Genomic DNA, 18569 nt, shown 5'->3' with positions numbered 1-18569 from the left:
GGATTAACTGAGGTACTTCAGTTAAATTATAAGAAAAATCAGGTGATTACTTGTGCCTGGGATGTTTCTAGGGTATTACAATATTAAAATGAGGAAGGTAAGAACTTAACCCTTAAGAAATTTTAGGACAAATAAAGAATATGGAAAGATAGAGGCTGAGAGTTTGAAAAAGACTGGTTCTAGGAGGCCAATGTAGTTTTAATTTCATTATTTCTGCTAATAATATAAAGAAAAAAGTCTCTTGCCATCCTATTTGAATGTCTGTTTTTTGAATGAAGAGCTTTAATTCTATTGATCTAATGTGGGAAGGCCAAGCTTCTCAAATAGCCTGTGCTATTTATAAAATAACCCCCCCCCCAAAAAAAAAGTTTAAGAATAGCTGATTCTGCACTTGTGAGTTTATCTCACTTGGGTGAGGAAACTGAGAACCAAAGATTTGTGGTGACTTTCTCAGGGTTTAGTGATAAAAACAGGGCTAGGTTCAGGTTCCCAGTTGTTTTATATATTATAACACATTTCCAGTTACACAAAAATCGCTGAATTTTTTTTTCTGTCAGAAACACTATTAAGAAAATGAGGTCAGACTTTTTCAGGTAAATAATACAATTTAAAAAAATTACAGAGAAAGGTCTTCTCCATGAATAGCACTAATTTTCAGCATCTGTTTACTTTTTAATACACACCAGTGAACTCTAGTCATTTGAAGTATAGATTCAAATGGGAGGCTATAATCAGAAATAATTTGAACTCCACATATTAGAGATACTTTGAGAGTAAGTGGCAGTTCTGTGTAAAAAAACAATCTTTTTTGTTAAGAAAAATTATGCACAAAAATTCTCTTTATAACTATTTTTTAACCAAATGCAATTGTAATAACATAAAAATGACAGAGGAATATAGCCTATACTGTGATCTAGTGTAAAGATTTATACTACCAAAGCAATATACAGATTCAGTTAAATCCCTATCATTATTCCAATGGCATTTTTTCACAGAAATAGAATGAACATTCCTAAAATTTGTATGAAACCATGAAAGACCCCGAATAGCCAAAGCAATGTTGGGAAAGAAGAGCAATGCTGGAGGCATCATGCTCTCTGATTTCAAAGTATATTACAAACCTAATTAAAACAATATGTTGTTGGCATAAAAACAGACACATAGATCAATAGACCACAGTAGAGAGCCCAGAAGTAAATCCATGCATGTATATTAATTGATTTACAACAAAGGAGCCAAGAATATACAATGGGGAAGTTATAGTCTCTTCAATAAATAGTGTTGGGAAAACTGGACAGCCCTATGCAAAAGAATGAAACTGGATCACTATCTTACACCATACACAAAAATAAACGGAAACCATAAAACTCTTAGGAAAAACATAGGCCATAAGTGCCTTAACATCAGTCCTGGACATGACTTTTTTTGGATTTGACACCAAAAGCAAACACAACAAAAGCAAAAATAAATGAGACTACAACAAACTAAAAAGCTTTTGCATAACAATGGAAACCATCAACAAAATGAAAAGGCAACCTATGAATGAGAAAAGGTATTCGCAAATCATATATCTGATAAGAGGCTAATATCCAAAATATATGAAGAACTCATAGGACTCAAAGCAAAGAACCAAACAATTCAATTTAAAAATGGGCAAAAGACCTGAATATATTTTTTTCCCAAGAAGATACGGAGATAGCAAACAGGCACGTAAAAAGATGCTGTGCATCATTAATCATCAAGGAAATGCAAATCAAGACCACAATGAGATGTCATATGACTCCTTTTAGAATGGCTATTATCAAAAAGACTAAAAATAAAAAAAAATATTTAAGAGAATGTGTAGAAAGGGAACCCTCATGTACTGTTGATGGGATTGTAAATTGGTACAGCCACCATGAAAAAGAAGTCTGGAGGTTCCTCAAAGAAATGAAAATAGAACTACCATATGATCCAGCAATTCCTCTTCTGGGTATTTGTCTGAAGAAAACAAAAACACTACTTGGAAAAGATACATACAGCCCCATGTTCGTTACATCATTATTTACAATAGCCAAGGTATGAAAACAAAGTATCATCAGTGGATGAATGGGTAAGGAAACTGTGATTGATATATACATATATAATATTATATATAATATTCCATTATATATGGAATATTATTCAGCCATGAAAAAGAATAAAATCTTGCCATTGTGACAACATGGATGGACCTCGAGAGCATTATACTAAGTGAAATAACTCAGAAAGGGAAAGACAAATACCATATAATCTCTCTGATATGTGGAATCCAAAGAAAGAAGGAAAATAAACTTATGGATACAAAGAACAGATTAGTGGTTGCCAGAGGCATGGGGTGAAGGTTGGGAGAAATGGGTGAACTGTTTTTGTTTTTTTTGGTTTGAATAAATTGAAATAAAAATTATTAAATTGTACTGCAATAAAGTAAAATTAACAAAAGATGAAGTTGAAATTTGATATGAGATTCACTGTTTACCAAACAGTGAATTTTTTCCTTATTCAGTCTCTTAGCTCCTTATAATTTGGGTTACTAGAAATGTAGCCCTTGGGAATAAAAACAAATAATAATTGTTTGAAAAATGTATAATGACATATTTACTTGCAAAATAGAACAATATATGATGAAATTTTTTATATCTGTGGAAATCACCTGCTTTCCACGGAGTTCAGCAGCAGCATTTTGTACACAGTGCTACGCAAATAGGAGTCCAAATGGCATTGTTCTGGGTTCCTGTCATGACTTAAGGGAAACTTTCATCATGTCCAGAGTCCTTGATGTCCTGAAAATGAAGGAGGAGGATGTCCTCAAATTCCTTGCAGCAGGAACCCACTGAGCTGGCACCGACCTTGACTTCCAAATAAAACAGTACATCTACAAAAGGAAAAGTGATGGCATCTTACATCATAAATCTGAAAAGAACCTGGAAGAAGCTTCTGCTGACAACTCATGCCGTGTTGCCAGGGAAAACCTGGCTGGTGTCAGTGTCCTATCCTCCAGAAATACTGACGTATTTCTGTTTGCTGCTGCCACTAGAGGTACTCGTATTGCTGGCTGTTTCACTTCTGGAACCTTCACTCACCAGATCCAGGCAGCCTTCTGGGAGCTGCTACTTCAGGTGGTTACTGATCTCAGGGCAGATCACCAGCCTCTCACAAGAGTGTCTTACGCTAACCTGACCACCACTGCTCTGTGTAACACAGATTCTCCTCTGCAGTTTGTGGACATTGCCATCCCAGGCAGCAACGAGGGAGCTCACTCAGTGGGTCTGAGTTGGTAGATGCTGACCCAGGAAGTTCTGCACACCTGTGTTACCATCTCCAAAGTAACATCCGTGGGAGGTCACACTGCATCTCTAGTTCTACAGAGACCCTGGAGACATTGAAAAGGAAGAGACATTGAAAAGGAAGAGACATTGAAAAGGAAGAGCGAGCCACTGCTGAAAAGGCTGTGACCAAGGAGGAATTGTTCAGCGTGAATGGACTGCTCCAGCTCTTGAGTTAACTGCTAGTCAGCTGAGGTTTCAGAGGCATCTGGAGATGCAGGTGTCCTGGGGCCTGGTCAGCAGTCTCTCTGGAAGATGGGGGCGCTCAGCCCACCACTGAAGACTGGTCTGCACTCCCACTGTTCAGGCCACTGAATGGGTGGGAACAAGCCTGAGTGGCCTGAAGCTGTTTGTCCACGTGTTTAAACAGAAAATGCAGATAAGGTTGACAGAAAATGTTTCTTTAAAAAAAAGAAAAAGGAAGTCATGCACATGGAGAAAAAAAAAACCCTGGACTTTCCGTGTCTTCTCACTCCTGAAGAGAACTACAGTGCTCATTTGTCTTAGTCAGTTGATTTTTATATTACTTTAAAATTGGAGGTGTTAACAGAAGCAGCTACATCTTCTCACATGTACCATCTCATGCCAAGATTTTGATTTTTAATCCCAATCACAAAAAAAGGGAACAGGAGTGTCTTAGAGAAGATTTTATTCTATTCTAGGGCAGAGAGGTTTCTGAATAGGCAGAAAACTTTCTATTCTTGCCAAAAGTAGGAAAGTTTTAAAAAACATATCAGGACTATTACAAAATAGACGAAGAATCAGCTGAAGGAGGCCGTCATCAGCTTAGAGAAGAAAATATAGGCTTGAAATCATAAATAACTGAAATAATTCAGGTCTATTAAAGGCCATGAGTTCACAATGGACTCAAAGAAAAAGTGAGAATAAAATACGCAGTAGGGTAGTTGTAATGCCAAAAAAAAAAGATAATCTTTTTTTATCTATCTTGGTAGATGGTTGGTTTTTATTGATTTTAATGTTTTTATTGATTTTAATAGTTTTAATACATGTGTACATGTACTCTACATGTACATCTATCTGTTTCAACATTTAAGTATAAGTATATATAAGTATGTATGTATTATATTACATATATATGTATAGTTAGCAAGATAGCAACATATGCCTACAAGAGGAAGCCAATATAAATATACTCAGTTTACTTTTTCCTGCATATGCAGATTATATGTGTGTGTCTGTGTAATCAGAATCTGTAAAAAAGAATGAAGAGGACTAATTTTGAGTAGACAAATATTCTCCATAATAGTAGGAATTCTGCCAAGAACTCTACAAGATAGGACACTGTAGCAGATGCCTATTTACCAAATAATTCCAGCACATGATAACTAGGTAGAGAGATTGTCCATCATTTGATCAGCTTTGGTGGTCATACACATTAATTAGTTAACATCCTGTTTCAGGATGATAATTTAGCCAGATGTTCTAAAGGGAAGAATTACTGTGTCAGATTCTAACCTTCATTTTCTAGTAGATAAAATGGCTGCATGAGCATTCTTTTTTCAAAAAGTTTTTATTGAAGTATAGGTGATTTACAATGCGTTAGTTTCTGGCATACAGCAAAGGGATTCAGTTATAAACACACACACACACACACACATATATGTATATATACATATATATATATATATATACACACACACACATAAATATTCTTTTTCATATTCTTTTCCATTATGGTTTATTACAGGATATTGGATATAGTTCCCTGTGCTATGCAGTAGGACCTTGCTGTTTACCTATTTTATATATAGTAGTTTGTATCTGTTAATCCCATACTCCTAATTTATCCCTCCCTGACCCCCTTTCCCCTTTGGTAACCATAAGTTTGTTTTCTATGTCTGTGAGTTTGTTTCTGTTTTGTAAATAAGTTCATTTGTATCATATTTTACATTCCACATATAAGTGATATCATATGGTATGTGTCATCTCTTTCTGACTTCACTTAGTATGATAATCTTTAGGTCCATCCGTATTGCTGCAGTGGCATTATTTCATTCTGGAGGAGCATTCTAATGATTTTAAATTACAGATAAAGCCAACAGAAGTTTTAAATCTTAATGAAAGATTTGTATAGGTAACTATAGAAAGATAATGACTTAGGTAATACTGACCATTTAAAAGTAAACAACAGTGCTTTCTGGAAATTATGGGAAAGGATTGGACTTGTCCCATGTTGCAACAAATCAGATCATCTAAGTTATGCCAAGAATCACTCAATCCTTAAGCCAGAACCAGCAATGGCATTTAACCTGAGGTAGAATTCCTTCTATTTTGAAGTGGTCAAATTTATTGTTAATCTAGCAAGTTTCCAAAATAAATATCTAGTTAAAAAGCTAACCCTTAAGAGTAGGAATAATAATAATAATAATAATAATTAATAATAATATAATGGCAACATGAATAAATGAATAAATACATAAACAAATTAAAAATAAATATATTGCTGATCTAGACCCTAATGAACTCTTGAGGGAGACCCTCTAAAGATTTCCAGGGCTTTCTCTTTGTGTAGTTCACTCTTCTTTCCTGTGAACACTTAGAAACTTGGGTTCTCGGTCTCCTCAACTCAGAGAGTCCATCGGCGCTGCCTCATTCCCTCTCTTTAGGTCATGACCTGGAAACTCTCTCAAAGGAATGAATTAGGACACTTGTAGGACTGGCTTCATTCATTTCCCATCTGTCAAGGATCAATGCTTTTTTGACTGACATCCAGTGTCTTTGAAAGCATTTGGTTCATACATTTTGTCTGTATTTTTGGTTGTTGCAAGGGGGAGGATCAGTTCTGTCCCTATCAGTACATCTTGTCCAGAAGTGAGAGAGCACATGTCTGTTTAATATTTTGTGTGATGAATTGAGAAGTATACAAAAAGCATTTTGCTGATCTTGAACTATGATTGTTTTCTTAAGAAAAAGCACTTGTCCATTTGAGTTGAGAGCTGAACAACCTCCTTCTTTCCATGGAACACAGTTTTTAGTTGAAAGATTAACTGACAGACAAAGTATGTTGTTTTTTTTTTATAGTTGAGTATTTGGCACAGATTTACTTAAAAATAAAAGAAGTCACCTTGTCACTTCAAAGGTAATCGACTGATAGTATTTGTTGCCAATGATGAAATTCAAGCTTTCAAGAGAAAATTAGAATTTGGGAAAAATTGTGATAGCCACTGTGAGCTTGAGAGCTTCCCAATCCTTACAGAGTTTTCTGATAACGATGGTGGAGATATTAACAAATATATTTTTATAAAATATGTTAATATTTGAAAGAATGGCATAACTCAGTGAACCAATATTTTTCAAGTGATCAATGTAGAAAATCATTAGAAAGTAAAAGACCAATCAAAGTGCAAAATAGACCATTCAATGTAACAGAGTAGCAATGTTCATTGATTTGGTTTCAGATTGCACATTGCAATGAAGTTTTAGTAGACAACCACTTATCAAATTTTGGTGTAAGTATCAAGAGGAATATCCAAAGTTTTCTGAAAAGTCTGTTAAAATACTCCTCTTATTTTCAACTACATATCTGTGTGAGTCTGGATTTTCTTCAAATACTTCTTATCAAAAGAACATACTGCAACACATTGAATTCAGAAGCAAATATGAGAATCTGATGTCTGTTTTCATAGAAGTCAGGTAAAGAGCTGTGCGAGGGTGTAAAATACCGCCACTCTTCTCATTATTTCTTGGGAGAAAATATAGTTATTTCCTACTAAAATATATTATTTACTTTAACCTATTTATTATTATTTTAAAATTAATGTTTTAATTTTCAACTTTAATTTCTTACATGGTAAATCTTGATACACATAACCAACTTAAACAAAACATCTTGGGATTCTCAATAAAGGGATTCAGAGACCAGAAAGTTTGAGAACTGCTTCTCTAATCACTGTGATATTTTTAGATATAACTAATATTTTCAAACTGACCTTATGCCTGGTGTTATCAAAGTTCTGCTAATATACTCTTGACTCACAATAGGACAATGAGATAAATATCATAGATAAATATTATGATAACCTTCTTTTTATAGATGTGGAAAATGAGGCACAATTTCCCCAAAGTCATACAGCTATTAAGTGGAAGAAGTCAGAATTTGGATACAGGTGATATGGTTCCATAGTCTGTACTCTGAAACATCATTCTGTATTTCTATGCTATGTGCTGTCTAAATCTTACAGTGGTTTCAATACTTAAAGGAATTTTTATTAGAAGTAGTTTGAATCAAATATTCATAGTGTTTTATTAAGTTTATAGTCAATTTTTAAATGTTGGAGATAATTTGCCAAATTCATAACTTTTAATTTATTTTTGTGTCAGTAGTGAGTAAACATTGAGGAATATTGATTGTTTAATGTCTAAAGAACATTCATTGTTTATTGGAGTTTTAAGACTTATACGTTGAATGTTAAAGCGAGTTAGAGGGAGTAGTAAGGGCTCCTCTCCATATACAAAAGCTGCAGGACTGAGAACAAGCACCATCTGGATACCAGACATAATTGTGAAAATGATGGCAAATCACCTAAGAGCCTTGAGCTGTACTTGGATTCAGCATGTAGCAACCCTGTGATTTGTACATCTTTTTTATTTGAGGATGATGATAGTACTTGACTGTGACAGGAGAATTTACTAAAGGCTCACAGATATTTTTGCTAGCAATTCCAGGCAAGGGTCATTCTATTCATATTCTAACTTTCTGAATCGGTTAAGATTTATAAGACTTGGATATCTCTTGATTTAGACTCACTTATAAAACTAAGATACAGAAAATCAAATTAAGAAATATTCCCAATAAAGCACCAAATGAATTATTTGTTCTTAAGGGATTCATGTGGAAGTATTAGGAAGTGAAATACCACAATGTCTACAACTTAGTTTCAAATGGTAGAGGAAATCAAACCAAATCTAAACTAAACACCAACCCATTGTGTGTGTGTGTACTTAGGAGGAAAACTTGTGCAGAGAGTTGAGTAATGTGCTCAAGGTTGCACACTAGTAAGTGGCAGTTCAGAGATTTGAAGTCAGGGCAACAATCTCATTCCCTGAAAGCTATTAGCATCTCTAGCCTTCTTAGCCTCTAGGAAAAACATTGAAATAATTAGATCCATTGATAAGCCTGTCCACAACACTAGATCCAGAGCAACTAGGCTATTCGGTGTCATCCTGCAACAGTTGAGACAAGAGTATGGGGAAAGAATATTCTTTGGAGTACTATAAAATGGGGATTGACTCTTTCACTGGCCACTTTAGCAACTTCGTCTGGGGGAGGTTCTTCAACCCTTGTGTACCTCATTTCTTCATCTGAAAATAAAAATAGACATAATAATCTCCACCTTATATGATAGCAGGAAGATTGAATTAATAATCTATACACAGCACATGGTATATAATAAGCATTCATTATATGTCATCTTGCTCCTTATACTGGGGACTATTTTTACTTTGGCTACAAGTAGTCATTTCCCACTAGAAGAGAGCTCTTAAAAAAGACACCTGTCCTTGAAATTTCTCTGAGTGCTGGTCATGTGTTGGCCCCTTTATGGTAAAAACCAAATCATTTTAGATGATCCTTAGAGAAGTGTAATACAAATTGATATCCACATAGGAGACATGCTTTAGAGAAAAATATTCCTACAGGCTAGTACTACATTCTGGCACAGCAGCAGCATCCCTGCAGCCTTCCGTGGACACAGAGGTGTTTTTTAGCCCCATTCATGGCAAAGCTATGTTTTGACCCTCTGCAATCAGTTGCTCTGCAACCAGCTGTTCATATAATGTGTTTCCTTCCTGATGATCATCGTCATTAGGGTAATTTGATTGATTGGCAGCTTTTTCTTTTCTTATGGCCAGGTTCTCTGCTTATAAATATTCCCCATCTGGATAAATGTATTCTGAATGGAACTTTTCATGGAAGAGTAATAATATACAGTTTTGTTTATACAACATGTATTTATAAAATAAAAATGCCTTGTATTTTATTTATTTTCAGAGTAGCACCAGATAATCTTGTTAGTTTTGAAAATGTTAATCCTTATGAATAATTCTCCTTAAACTGGGAATACTGTAACCATGTGTTAGAATTGATCAGACTCAGTAACTAGGATTCCTAAAATATTTAACTTGGTTCTATTTAATGGACATTAACTCATTCCCATCAAATTAAATTACTTCCATGGGGTAGTTTTAAACTGAAATGAGACTGAACTGAGAAAATTAACTAAGAAGTCACTGGACTGGATGGAGGGAGAACCAAGAGTTAGTATTGCTATAGTTGTGTTTAGGGAGAAGGGGGCAAGTGTATGGGGTATGATGACAGGCTTTCTTAGTGAGTCAGAAAACAGCTCAGGGTAGACCTGGATCTATAAAAATACTTTCTGATTAAAATAAAATGGTTTGAGATTAAAATGCTTTCATAAGTCCCGATAGTGGAAAGGTTATGCATCAAACTACATAAACTGAAGAGTCATTGACTTCTAGGGAATAGAATATTTGAGTGGGCAATTATATTGTCCTAGTTAAGAAAGTTCACAGAGAGTAAAACTAGAGATTCACAATATACTTATCTACTATATATATTTTTAACTCCACACCTAGGTGTGAAATGATCATTTAATATTCATTGTGTAGTAAAGAATTTGGCCTTGCCCCAAGAAATATCTGCTTTTTTGCCCTAGGCTTCTCAGAGGTCATCTATTTAATACCTGGTAGGAGCATCTTTGTTTAGAGTAGGGGCTGGCTACACTGGATCTTGGGGTGAGGTCATCCACACCCAATAGCTTTAGGGTGGGGGCTGGCTCCAGCGTAAAGACCAACAGTGTGACCTAGCATGGCGACTTTGGCTCATGTGGTATCAATTGAGCTAGACACTGTGTTCAGCCGTGTGAGCAATCAACCAATGTTGCCTAGGTATTACAGCCTCAATGAAAACTAAAGACACAGAAGCTTGGTTGAGCTTCCTTATTTTCAGTATACTCTCTGTGCCCATTGTTACATGTCAGTTCTAGGAAAGGAAAATGGAAGCTTCATGTTTGGAATCCTCCTAGACTCTGCTCTATGTGTCTCTTCCTTTGCTTGCAATTTTTATCTTTTCCCTATAATAAACAGTAACCATAAATATAAATTTTCAGGGAGTCCTATGAAAACTATTGAATCTGAGGGTGGTTTTAGGAACCCCCCTGAACTTGCAGTTGGTGTCAGAAATTGAGGCATCATTGGAGACTGTACTCTCATACTTCACAGTTTGACTATTTCTAGGCATTCTTAATAAACATTATAAGCATTGTTAAATCCTGAATTGCCTTCTGAATTTTTTCAGCCTAAATTATATTTAGTGCAGTTATTTTGGGAATGTTCTATTTCTTAGGAAGAGATAAACACTCAAGTAATAATATTTATTGATTACCTACTATCCATGTCTAGTTGATATGTATGATTGTTTTATTACTCCAGATATTTCTTTGATAGGGACATGTCATAGTTTCAGCCACGCTCCACATTCTGAATAGACTAACCAATATAAACAGTACACTCTTTCATTTAGTCATACACCATAAATATTTGGGTAGAATAGTCACATCCTATTCTAAATCCATCTCAATTTTTGTATTTTTACCATGGGGCAAATCAAACATGGGTTTGGCACTTTTTCCCAGTCTGATTTTCCCTAAGGTTGTCTTAAGACCTAAGAATAGTAAGACTAATTATTTTGTTGTGTCCTTATCACTTGTACAGATTCATTGAACCAGCTGAGTAAGTTGGTTCCATTTGATTAGTTCCCACTCGTTTGGCTTCAGCTATGGTCAGTTGTTGGGAAGTGAGCTTACAGAAACCAGCTGTCCCATGAAGTGGAGCACTGCCAACTCTGTTGAGGAAACACACATTCTATCACAGTTTTAAATCTATTATTAATAAAACCTTGCACTGTGGGCTTCAGCCTGCAGTAGACATTTATGAACAGGTCAGAAAATGAGGAATGGAAATTGAAACACGGAGCCTTTGACAACAGCTGCATAAATGGTAGCACTATAGTTACCGAATTGCTAAAAATCAGTTAAGGAAGGTGGCCACCTGATCTCCCTGTGCATAATCTATTTAAGTAGGTAGTCTGTTTCTGAAATCAAATGTTTCTGGACTCTGAGACTTTTTAACAGGATGCCATTTTACTTAGAAAGTGTAATCCAGAGATTTCATAGGCCCTATTGTTTCAAAAACATATATAAGAAATAATTGGACTGCTCTGCACCAATTATCCAATCTCTAATGAAAGTTTATTAGGGAAACTCATCTGGTACTCTTTCAAAATGTAATACAGTTTTTTCAAATTAGTCTTGAAAACTCTTGAGTATTTTATAATTTTTATTTTACATGCTCACTAACAGAAATAATCTGTATTGAATGATTCTGCAATACAGAAGAAAAATCTTTCATTGAAATGTGTCTGTACTTACAATTTTTATAATCTTTAAATCATTAGAATTTAGGATTTTGATTCACCATTCTAAGAAATAACTAATCTGGCATATGCAATAAATTTTGCTGTAATTCTTCAATAGGAGAACTGTTTAAAAGTAGATGAAGAATGCTCTGAAGCAGAAAGAATCTTTTGAAAAATAGTCCAGTAAGGGACCTTTCATAATTATATTTTTAGTGTCATTGACACCACAGTTTATAATAATGCCACCATTCACTTAGTTATCATTGAATTCTAGCACCTTATACTTAGTAACTCACTTATTCCTCATATAATGTGATAAATTTATTAATATTCTGATTTTATAGCTGACAAAATTTAAACTCAGATGGTTTTAGTAACTTGAGCAGGTAGATCTATGGGGCATCAAAATTGAAAATTCACTGATTTCTGGAGGATGGTTTTTCTGTTATGTGACTATAAATTATTTGTTGAATGAGGAGAATAAATGAATAATGAGTGAACAAATGAAGTCAATGTCAAACTCATTCTATCTTACATCTAAATCACAATAGTGATTATAAATTTCTTTTGGCTGTTTTAGAAACATTTTTTATATAAAAAGAAGATTCCTATTGATGCCATTAATCTACTTAGGCATAAAAAAGCAAAGAAACTGTTTAACAATACAAGTTAATATCACAAGTTAATATCACACTTACAATTTCATCAATTAAAAAAATCCAGCTTTTTATGAAAACTTTCAATTATATGGAAAAATGTAGATTATAAAATAACTCCCATATACCCATTACCTTGATTTAACAAATGTCAACATTTTGCCACATTCCCTTTTTTCATTTTCTTGCTGAATAATTTTAAATTACAGATATAACATCTCAAACCTAAACATTTTTGTATCAACTCTAAAATGGGACATTTTCTACCATTAAAACATCAGAGAGTATCATTAATGCACCTAACAAAGTTAAGGAAAATTCCTTAAAGTAATTTAATATCCATTACATTTTAAAATTTCACCAATTAACCAAAAATGTTTTATAAAGTTCATTTGTTTAAACAAATTGGTTAAGGTAAAGCATTGTCTTTAGTTGCTATGTTTCTTTGATCTCATTAGACTCAGCACCCTTTCTTCCCTACCCTCTGCCCATCTTTTTTTTGACATTGACTTACTGATGAATGGGTCACCTATTTGTCTAATTGCTTCCTCCACCTGATAGTGTCATCTAACTTGTTCCTCTACTCCTTTCATTATTTACTGGAAGCAAGAAGTTAGATATAGCAACTTGGTTATAATCATGTTATTAGATCTTATGAAGAATCCCTCATAGGTGATGCTGTAGACGCATTCCATTCTATTTGGATGCATACAAAGTCTGCTTGTCCCAGGATTCATTTTGCTGAGAATGATCTGTGGGTTCAGGTGGTAACATTCTGGATCCTCTATGGTAGATTGTACTTTACCCTTCCTCATCTGGACCTTGCTGTGCAAAATACAGCTGGAGGCTATATGTTTTTAGTCTTGAGTTTCATGCTAATTGCTCTAAGTCATACCCATATTCATTCTATTTTACATTTTCCTTTGCTTGACGTATAATTCTGGTATTTATAATAGGAGACATGGGGAGCTCATCCTTGAATGTTTATGGCCATATTCTAATTTGATAAGACTTCAAAAAATATGAAACTGCTCATAATGTTTGTGGTTTGCAAGCTGGAAATTCCCTCAGTAAAGGAGAACCATCAGAGAAATCCTATTCTGTAGGTTTATTTTTGAAGGGACCTCGTTTCCTCCTTTTTTATAATTCCATAAGGCAAGCAGTGCAGGGTTTGCTTCTGGAAAACTTACAAGGCAAGTTGTTGATGCTTTAGTGAGGCAAGTGGTCATTCAGTGGAAAATTCTACTAGCAGATGGTTCTTTCTTCAGCCAGATCAGGTCACCTCCCTCATCATCTATTTTTTGTTGGACTTCTGATTCTATATAAAATTTTACTTAAGGTTGAATGGTATAAACAGGACAAATAAAAGCATGCACATATGCATGTAACAACATGCATTACACAAAAAATGGCCACTTCTTGTCCATGTAGATCTTAGTACATGGTGTAGGGGCCTGAGAATCACTCAGATGGCATCACCCCCAAGGAAGAAGCTAGCAATCCTGATCACTGCAGCATTCTCAAGACGAGGGGCTATAGAAAGCCATGTAAATTTTGCTAGTGTAACCCATAGGCATGGCCCGTAAAATATTTTTATCATTTTTCAAATGAGACTGTCTATTTCAAGTCATTGGCTTTTGCTCAGGCTTGTTTTTTCTCTTGTGGGACTGTTCTTCCTCCTTTTTCTACCATGACAACTCTTAATTGTCTTTCAGGTGCAGTATACAGTCTTCTCATCTCTAAAGCCTTCCCTGAGCCTCTCTTCTAGCTTCTTAGTACAAAACTTACCAATTTGCAAATGATCTGTTGGTATTAACTCTTTTCTGTCTAAACTGAGAGGCCTCAGAGTTAGGTACCATGTCCTTTTCATCTCTGCTAGTGCCTAGAATCTTGTAAATAATAAATACTGTGTGTTTAATGAATGAATGAAAAAAGATTGTAAGCCTCTGTAACACTGGAAAAGAGGTAAAGAGGAAAAAGGAGAGTAGTAATCAATATAGTGGTCTGAGATGTGGTTTAAGTCTCTGGCTTTGGAATATCACCAACTTCCAGTGCAGAAAGGCACCAGTGGTCAAAGATACGCAGACAGTGGCATAATAGCATTGTACATTAAGCCAAACATTTGATTTAACTATTTATGACATTAACTTAATGTCCATAAGTCTTGATGTCCAATAACCCCCTTATTGTTTTAAACTCTCAAATGAGCATTCTTTGGAGTATGATATCCTGGAGCTGAGTCTAATGCATTTTGTATTCATAAAACCTCCCACAGAGTCACGAGTAAGTATTAGATATGCTTATTGAGCTGAGCAGAGATAACTGTCTGCCAAAAAATGATAATCACGAAGAAGGATCCCAAGAAGAGACCACAAAGTTTCCAGCTTTCTGAAAGTTTATGGAGCCTCCACAAAGGAGAGGAACCAAGATTGTGGGATAAGAGGCTCCAAAAGACAAATGTCATCTGGTATTTCCTCAGTGTCTTCTGGGATGTGCTTGTCAGAATCTGTGAGCCAACATTTATCCATATACTCACTTTAGATGCCTTGGAGTTTGGGGCTGTCCAGTATTACCTGGGAGTAGCATAACCAGGGATTGGAGCTCACCTATTCACACTTCTTTCCCGAGACACAAGGAGGAACAGGAAGAATGGAGGTTCATTTCCTCTTTAGTTTCACATCCTGTTCAGTGGGATGATGAAAAAGCAAATGGTGTGTGTGTGTGTATGTGTATATATATATTCCTTATGTATGACATATATAGACATATGTGAACTACATACACACACAATTATTTAAGGATATGCCACTAACAAATATTGCCCAAGAAACTTAGAAGAAAATAGAAAATGATGGCAAAGAAACTGGAAACAATCCTTCAATTTTTGGCAGAGATTATAACAAAAGTAATATTTTAAATTTGAAAATGGATATAGAATGCTTGAAGATGCTTTTAGTCTATAGTAGAGTTTATTAAATTTAGCAAAATGACCTATATTTTAGAAAACACAAAATGGTATTTATATATATATAAGTGAAGTGAAAAAGTAAAGCAGAGAAAAGTCTTCAGCAAAATGCTATCCATTGTAATATTATTCAGACTCACTGTTGTGAGTTATTAAGATTTTTCTGTTATGTTAATATCCAAACAAAAATATTTGTTGCACAAAAACTATGTTTTATTAAGAAAATGTTTCTTTCCTTTAATAAAATTTTTCTTTTTTATAAAAAGATATATAAGCTTTGAAGCTTAATTTTTAAACCATTTCTTTTTTAGACACTTTTTTAAGCTCTTTTTAAATTTATTTTTTATTGAAGTATAGTTGCTGTACAACATTATATAAATTACAGTTGTACAAAATAGTGATTCACAATTTTTAAAGGTTATATACTCCTTTTACAGTTATTATAAAATGTTGGCTATATTCCCTGTGTTGTACAATATATCTTTGTACAACAAATAAAATAAAACAATTTTACATCTACCACTGTTATTAAAATCGTAAAATAAATAGTAAAGGCTTTGAATACGGTTGAAATAATGTGTGTACAGTTTGTGTGATCAGAGAATCAGCAGAAAAGATAATATCGAATGTTTTCTTCAATAACTGGTACATACATGTCAGGCATGAGCCTACAGGAATGGTTTGGATTCACATTATCTTCACATTCCTTTAAGTGAGGTGGATCTTAAGAAAATAAATTACGAGGAAGTGTGATGAGTGCAGCAGTGGGAAAATGCACATGATCTACCTGTGTAATAGCAATAAGAAGAGAGAGTTAAATTCTGCCTAGGGACCTGGTTATGCTTCATCATGACAGTGACACCTAAACTATTGTGGTGGTTGTTGTGGTAGTCATGGTAGTTTTTTGGTAGTTGCTTTATTTCTTTGTTGGTTTGTTTTCTAAGTGTGAATACAATTCTTCAAGTTTTCACTTATAGGAATATAAAGGAGAGAAGAAATCACGCTGATAGAGGCATGGACACACGAATCAGCATATAGTGTTTAGGGAATTATTACTAATTTGGTATGGCTGGAGCAGTGGTTCTCCATCAGGAGTCATTTTTGCCCCCACTAGAAGATTTGACACTGACTGGAGACATTTTTGGCTCTAATGGGGTCAGGGGTAATGTAGCATTTAGTGGGGAGAGGACAGTGATGCTACTAAACATCCTACAATATGGACAGGACATGCCCAACAACAAAGAATTACCTAGCCCAAAATGTCAGTGATGCCAACCTTGAGAAGGCCTTGGCTAAAGCATGAAAACTGAGGTGATAAGAGAGGGAGAAATAGAAGGAGAAAAGGCAGATAGTGTCTATATTATGGGGAAGGTGGGGTGACTTTGAATATCAACCTCAGGAGTAAATGAATAGCATGAGTATTAACAGTGACAAAGAAACAAAAAGATAAGGAGAGATGCAACATACAAACATACAACTGCTGAGGTATGCATGGAACAGATCTAGGGAGTGCATTACCTAGGTTACAGTGCATATTATTTCCCCTGGAGTTGTGCAAGGCATAACCTCCACAACGAGTTGTTGTGAAGAAACCTATTTACAGGTATAAATTAAGAAGAAACTGTGAAAGCTGAAATAATGGTACAGTAGATTTAGGTTTCTTCAATGTTTTATATGAAAAGTTTTTTAAAAAACAAGTTTGTGTCTAATTTTAGAGATTATAGCATAATTAGTCAAAACGATTGGGAACAGCATGTAGATGGGTACAAAGTGGGGAGTCTCGGGGACAAGAGGTCAAGAATTACATCATAGAAAAGTCTGGTTTAAATGGAAGGGATGGGGACTCTCCTGACAGTCCAGTGGTTCAGACTGTGCTTCCACTGCAGGGGGCATGGGTTCGATCCTTGTTTTGGGAAACTAAGATCTCACATGCTGCTCCACAGGGCCAAAAAATAAAATTAAAAACATAAATAAAAATAAAGTTAGTTTCTAAATAAATAAATAAATAAATGGAGGGAGTAGTATGGGAATTACTGAGCTATGAGATAGAAAAACAACATTATTTTATGGAGGGCTTTTGATGCTTGTTGTTGGAAGTTTAGGTTTGATGCAGAGAGTTAGCAAGAGTCCTTGTAAGTTCCTGAATATGAAAGAGATGAATGAAAATGGCCTTTGAGTAATATTGTTTTGCCAGCCCTGTGTTAGATCATAGCATGAAGAAAATGAGGCATGTGACAGGGTGATCAGCTAGGAGACTATTGAAGTTCTGCCCTCAATTTACAAACAAAATACTGCTCACTGCTACCCATAAAATATCCTTTCATATACATGAAACGTGCTGTTAAGTTTCAATTTTCTTGGGTATGTACACTTACTTAGTCTTTTAGCCTTTCCTCTTCGGACACATTTCCCAACATTTCAGTAATTTATTTTGCTCTTGCCTCTTTACTCTCTCCAATTGTGTTTTTTCCATATCTCACTTCATTTATGATCACAATTCAGATGGAACAGTGTATTCTAATAAAGTTCAGATCAAAACTTATCAAAAGGAAAGGATATTCAAAAGGGGACATTTTATATATATATATATATATATATATATATATATATATATATATATATATTTTAAGGAATTGAAGATTTAAAAAAGGAAGCTTAGATTCAATCTAACATTTTATATTTTTTCATAAATACTGAAGAGGTAACGATATGAATAAATGATTAACAAATGTGAGAATAAAGAAAAGTAGTATGTTAAAGATTATTTCTTACAAATATAAGCTTTAGTCTTCACTCAGAGCCATTGCAATTAAAGTAAAACATTTTAAAAATAATAATTGCAGATAAAGCAAGGTTATTTTAAACCTGTAGAGTTAAGTTCTCCTCATATTCTTGACTAGTGAAAAGAATCTGCCATCCTCTTGTCTTCCATTATAAATATAATAAAAATTCACCAGCAAAATACTTGAGTGTAAATCAATGCAGAGATTTTTCCCAAGCTCAAGACAGATTAAATGATAAAAAAAGGAAGAGATTTCCACATCAGACAATAGACTGGATTTACCCATCTGAAACAAGTTAAAAAAGAAAAAAAACAGTCAAAATATTTTTAACAATGACTCTCAAAACATTTTACATCAGACAGTGAA

The 18569-nt window shown here is 34.6% G+C and overlaps 1 protein-coding gene and 1 pseudogene across 2 annotated transcripts in view; both read left to right on the top strand.

Annotated features, from left to right (window-relative positions):
* ZNF804B (zinc finger protein 804B) overlaps nucleotides 1-18569 on the top strand; it is a gene marked incomplete at both ends in the record, with an annotated part of 473269 nt that overhangs the window by 78077 nt on the left and 376623 nt on the right. The window lies entirely within an intron of this gene.
* Nucleotides 2781-17232, top strand: LOC307057923 (small ribosomal subunit protein uS2-like; annotated as a pseudogene). Its single transcript has 2 exons — nucleotides 2781-3728; nucleotides 17136-17232. The product of its transcript is annotated as a small ribosomal subunit protein uS2-like (transcript).

This window comes from Hyperoodon ampullatus (assembly GCF_949752795.1).
Source record: "Hyperoodon ampullatus genome assembly, chromosome: 9".
Taxonomy (NCBI): domain Eukaryota; kingdom Metazoa; phylum Chordata; class Mammalia; order Artiodactyla; family Ziphiidae; genus Hyperoodon; species Hyperoodon ampullatus.
Note: the sequence above shows the minus strand (reverse complement) of the source record. Positions and strands in the feature narration are given on the sequence as shown.